Below are 6000 nucleotides of genomic sequence, written 5' to 3' on the forward strand. Positions count from 1 at the left end.
GGGAGGAATGGGTCCCAGAAAGCAGAGCTTTGTTTCCTGCGGTCGGGGGAGCTGTCCTCCCCTTGTCCCCAGATACCAAGAGGGACCACAGGATTAGGTTAGGAGGCTTACCGCACACATGCGCTGCGCCAGTCACCTGTTCTAGGCGGTGCAGCCTACAGGAACAGACCTTTGAACATTAAAGGAGCATCAGGGAAGGGGCAGTGGGTGAATCTGACCAAGTCCTGGATCAGGGCTCAGAAATCCTTGGTCGGAGCCCGGCTCTGCCTGGGTAACTTACTTGACCTGAGTCTCAGCCTCTGCGTCCTCTGCTGTGAGACGGGGACCCAGTTCCCGGAGTTGGTGCTAAGAATCAGTGAAACGATGGCCTTAAGTAGGTGCAGACGTCTCTGTAATAAAGAGTTCATGATCTTCAACAGAGCAGATATTTCAAGAAGTCAATTGATAGATGGCACATAAATTTAACAGGCTTCTTGCAGACTTTCTGCAAGACGTATATATTTCAAGTATTTTGTCAGTTGGGCCCCTCCACTCCAGGGAACCTAATTAGTCACCCAAGTCGCAGGCCTGGTGACCGACCCTAGCAGTGTGTTGAAAAGCTTTTCAGGCTTTTTATTCCGTGACTCATCAGGCTCCCTCTTACTCCTCCACCAAAACAGGAAAGTGGTAAGAATCTGTGACTTGGAGAAGGTGAGAGCAAAACTAACATCTTTTTTAGTTTGAAGAAATGATCTGGGCAGTTACCTGGGGCTGTTCCGGAATAGGGTGTTAATGGAACAGAAAAATTGAGCTAGATTAAGGCCAAGTAGTCTCAAAAGGTAGTATTTTTTAAATGCTTTGGCAGTGTCGGTGAGGAAAGGCCGTTACAGTCTTTGATGTTATAAAGCCTTAATAAATTACTGTTATAGCCGCTGTCAAAGAAAAAGAAAAGTATGGGCAGGTGCAGGTGTGAGGTTCTGCTACTGCAGTGGCATCAGCCTTTTTCCTGCCCAGCACACATCCTCCCATCTCTTGGCTACATGCCCTGGTTTTCCTCTGGAAGCTACTGCTCCCCAACCCTGAGTTATAGAAAGGCTGCCCCCTGCCCCCACAGCTCCAGGGCAGATGGGACCCAGGTGAAGTCCCTCCCCTATCCCCAACTCCATCCCTGCCAGGGAGGGGCAGTGGTGCAAGTCATCTCTGGCCTTTGTTGTCTTGAAATGAGCATCACACGAGGGAGTAGAGCCACAAGATGGAAAGATGACACTGTTTCAGCCCCTGGATACAGCCAGACCTGAAATCAAGGCCCCTTACTCTTCTGCAAGAGCCAATAAATACCATCCTTTTGGTCAATCCAGTTTGAGTTGGAATTTCTGTGCTTTGTAACAGAAAAAACACAGCCAAACACAGTTGTCCCTTAATCAGGTTCTTTCATTTTGTCACCCAAGTCTGGGGCTCAAGGAGGGGAACAGACCTGTCCCAGGGCACATAACAAGTTAGCATCAGAGCCAGGGCTTTGGAAGCCCAGACACACTCATCCCAGCCACGTTGCCTTGCTGGCCTGCGTCTGCTGGTTTACACGATTCCCAACCCCCAGTCACCGTCCCCGCAGCCATGTGAACTTGCAAGTAAATGAACAGCTTTGCAAACACGGGTCTTGTTTGGTTCCATAAGCCAATCATGCAGAGTTTGGAAATCGATACTAAGAAAGTGTATTTCCAAAACACGGGGGAGGCTTTGTGCACGAAAATGTTCATGCAGCTTTATTTGCCATGAGAGTGACTGGAAACAACCAGTCCAATGAGACACTGATTAAATAAGTTGTGCCACACTCTTTGATGAAATATCAGGCAACAATTGTTTAGATGGTGATTCTGGAAGTAGTTCATGCAGCAACATGGAAATGGATTTGATACAGCTTTAAGTGAAAAAAAAAAAACAGGATAGAAATTGAACAATGATGGTTTTTAAAGTGCAAATGAGTAGGAGAGAAATTGGGAAGAAAAAGGGCTGGCAGTGCTAGATTTTGTATGAGATGTGATGGGATAATGGGTGGCTTTTCTTCTTTCTTTGATCTTTTCCAAACTATTAATAATGTGCATGTGCTATGGAAAATGTCCACTTGTTTTTTTTTAAATTATAATTAGGCCTTTTGTACAGACATAGAAGCAAAAAGATGCTTTGATTCTTTCATGAAACAAAACAGCATAAATACTTTGGTATATAAATCAAAATAAAACAAAAAGAGGCCAGGTGTGGTGGCTCACGCCTGTAATCCCAGCACTTTGGGAGGCTGAGACGGGAGGATCACTTGAGGCCAAGAGTTCGAGACCAACAGGAGCAACATAGCAAGACCCCGTCTCTACAAAAAATAGAGAAATTAGCCAGGCGTGGTGGCATGTGCCTGTAGTCCCAGCTACTTGGGAGGTTGAGGTGAGAGGATCGCTTGAGCCCAGGAGTCTGAGGCTGCAGTGAGCTATGGTGATGCCACTGCACTATAGCCTTGGCTACAGAGTGAGACCCTGTCTCCAAAAAAAAAAAAAAAAAAAAAGGAACAATCAATACAGATGTCATTGAGCACCAAAGTTCTCAGGCAGCCAATCTGTGCTTCAGATGGTCAATTACAGAGGATTTTGGTGGGGGCAAGGGAAATTGGGGCTTCTTCCATAGGGTTGGGGGTCTGGTCCCTGAGACACAACCTCCGGCTCTGAGGGACTGTCCTGGCCAATCCACAGTCCTCACACTGGGGCATCTGGGGCCACCTCTAGCCAGATGTGTGCCCAGGAGCACGTGAGGGGCACACGTGGCACATGGCCACAAGCCACTACCGGCCACTGCCAACTGAGACCAGCACCTTCCCCCATCCTGAGAGGCAGGATGGAAACCTGACAAGCGTGTTTTCACCAACCTGAGAGTTTCGGCCCCTCTCTGGGGACTGTTTGTGTTTCGGGTCACGCGGTTGGCTGCCCCCACCCCCTTCTTTCTTCCGCCAAATTGACATTCCCCAGGCTGCCAGGCCTCCAGGAAGCTGGCAGTCCCTACCCTGAGCTGCCCAGTGGGAATCTCCTCTTTCTATTCCGGGCACTTGCACAGCCTCCGGAACGTTTCATCCCCCAACTAGTCCGCAAACGGGCGGGGTGGTGTCGCGTCTTAGCAACAGGGCGCTGAGGCCCTTGCGACAGCTCGCCCAAGGTCACACAGAGAATTAGGGGCTGGGGTAACATGAAAACTGACCTCCAGCCCCCCGGGCAACCCTCCCCCCACGCCCCCCCCTCCCCCAAACTCAACCACCAGACAGGAATCAGGCCTGGTTAGCAACCTCCCCCTCCAGGTCATTCATTCATTCTGCAAACACTGTACCGGCATCTACTGAGAGCGCCAACGGCACGGGCTGCAAACTCTGCCCCTCTGGCCAAACCTGGCCCACTGCCTGCTTCTGCAAATAAAGTTCTGTTGAAGCGCAGCCATTCCATCCATGTGTGCACTCTCTGTAGCTGCTTTCTGCCACAAGGGCAGAGTCCAGTCACAACAGCGACCATCTGGCTCCCAGTCCTGAAAATTTTACTATCTGGCTCTTTATGGAACAAATTTGTCCTGGAACCACATTATGACTTTCTAGGCTCTTCTGTCTTCATGAGCCCTTCCTTATAAAAAAAATTATATAAGTTTTAAATTATAAATATATACGATTTTAATAATTTTTGTATTTATACACACACAATATTGTATCTTATGACTGTGTTGATATAAAAACAAACATAATCTGGGCTGGACTGTATTCTTTTTTTTTTTTTCCTACTGATTTAAAAAAATATTCTAATATTTGCATGGGCCCCTACCCCTAGAAAGGTTATAGACCCCAGGCACTGGGCCTGCCACACTTCCTGGAGAGTTCAGCTCTGAGCGTGACGCATGGGTCCCTCCACTGCTGAGAGTAGCACCCCCAAAGGGGACATCTCCTATGTTTAGCCCCTCACCTTGGTCCTTCTCATAATAGTAGGGGCAGGGAGAAGTTTTGACAGCTTTGAGAGGCACCATTAAGGGCTCAGACAAAAGGTATATGTTTCTTGGGGTGAAAATTTGCATTCCTTTTCAAATTCCTATACTACATAATTTTCAAATTTTTAATTAGTTTTTTAGAATAAATAATAAATGCATGTAGGTTAAAAAATGTTTTGAATGCCCCAAATAACTTGCAAAGGAATGTAACTCTCCCTCCCATCTCTGCACCCCTACCCCCCTCCCACAGTGGCTGTGCCTCCTCCCAAATAGGTTTCGCATACACACATGGTTACCCCCCTGCTGTTCCCCCTGCTTCCCCCCCCCCCCCCCCCCCCCCGCCCCCTGGCTTTTTTCCCTCTTAAGTCTATATTCTTATGTGTAAATTGATCTTGTTCAGGAGGATCCCTTGAGCCCAGGAGTTTGAGGTTGCTGTGAGCTAGGCTGACGCCACGGCACTCTAGCCCGGGCGACTGAGCAAGACTCTGTCTCAAAACAAACAAATCAAAAATAAATAAATAAATAAATAAATTGGCCTTGTTTTGGTTGAATGGCTCTTTAGTATTCTAATGAATGAATATAACCCAATTAGGATATTTGGGCATTTCCAGTCTTATTCTATTACAACAATGCAACAACAAATACTTCTGTACAGACCAGCTACTCCTGAATATTGGGAAAGGGTTGTTTTTTTTTTTCCCCTACCAAAAAATTCCTCAGAAAAGAGTGAGTCCCTGCAAGTACGAGTTCTCATAAAGGCTCTTCTATTACCTGATGCTTTCTGATTCCTTTATTTTATTTTATTGTATATTTTATTTTCTTTTATATTTAATTTTATTTTTTTGAGACAGAGTCTCACTCTGTCGCCCAGGCTAGAGCGCCATGGCATCAGCCTAGCTAACAGCAACCTCAAACTCCTGGGCTAAAGCGATCCTCCTGCCTCAGCCTCCCGAGTAGCTGGGACTACAGGTGTGCACCACCACTCCTGGCTAAGTTTTTCTATTTTTAATAGAGACGGTGACTCCCTCTTGCTCAGGCTGGTCTCAAACTCCTGACCTTAAGGGCTCCTCCCACCCCGGCCTCCCAGGGTGCTAGGATTACAGGCGTGAGCCACCTCGCCAGGCTTGATTCCTTTATTTTAAACAAGGAAGTACTATTTGAGGAAGATACAATAGCCTGAAATGACCTCAGAGAATTCTAATTTTGGATGTTTATGGCGGTAACCCAGCGCAGTTGGTTGGGGGGGGGGGAAGGAGGCAAAGATATTTAGCACAGATTTAGTAATTTTTCCTGAGGATGTGACTTCACAGTTGCAAGTGTTAAATAACACTGTAAACAAACCCTTTAAAGATTACTTTGGAAAGTGACGCTTTAAAATTAAGAGCTTCCATTCATCAGACACCATTGAGAGAATGAAAAGAAAGCCACAGAGTGGGAGAAGACACTTGCAAGTAATATGTTCAAAAAAGTCTCACATCCAAAATATATAAAGAACTCCTACAAAACAACAAGGAAAAAACCAGATGACCCAAGGGAAAAAATGGATAAAAGACTTGGCCAACACTTCATTTTAAAAGGATATCCCAATGTCCAACAAACATATGAAAACAAGCCGGGTGCAGTGGCACGCGCCTGTAGTCTCAGCTACTTGGGAGGCTGAGGCTGGAGGATCGTTTGAGCCCAAGAGTTCAAGGACAGCCTGGGCAATATAGAGAGACCTTGCCTCTAAAAACAAACAAACAAACAAACAAACAAAAAAAATGAAAACATACTCAACTTCATTAGCTATCAGGGAAATGCAAATTAAAACAACAACCTACCTACCGAGTGACTAAAATGAAGAAAGACAATACTAAGCATTGACAAGAAGTGAGGCAACCAGGACTCTCATATACTGTTGATGGGAATAAAAATTGTACAACTTTGGAAAACAGTTTGGCATCATCTGTGAAGGCGAAACGTGTGCATACTCTGTGACCTGGAAGCTTCACTCCTAGACATATACTCTAAAAAATGCTTACA

This window comes from Eulemur rufifrons, chromosome 23 (assembly GCF_041146395.1).
Source record: "Eulemur rufifrons isolate Redbay chromosome 23, OSU_ERuf_1, whole genome shotgun sequence".
In the NCBI taxonomy this organism is placed as follows: Eukaryota; Metazoa; Chordata; class Mammalia; order Primates; family Lemuridae; genus Eulemur; species Eulemur rufifrons.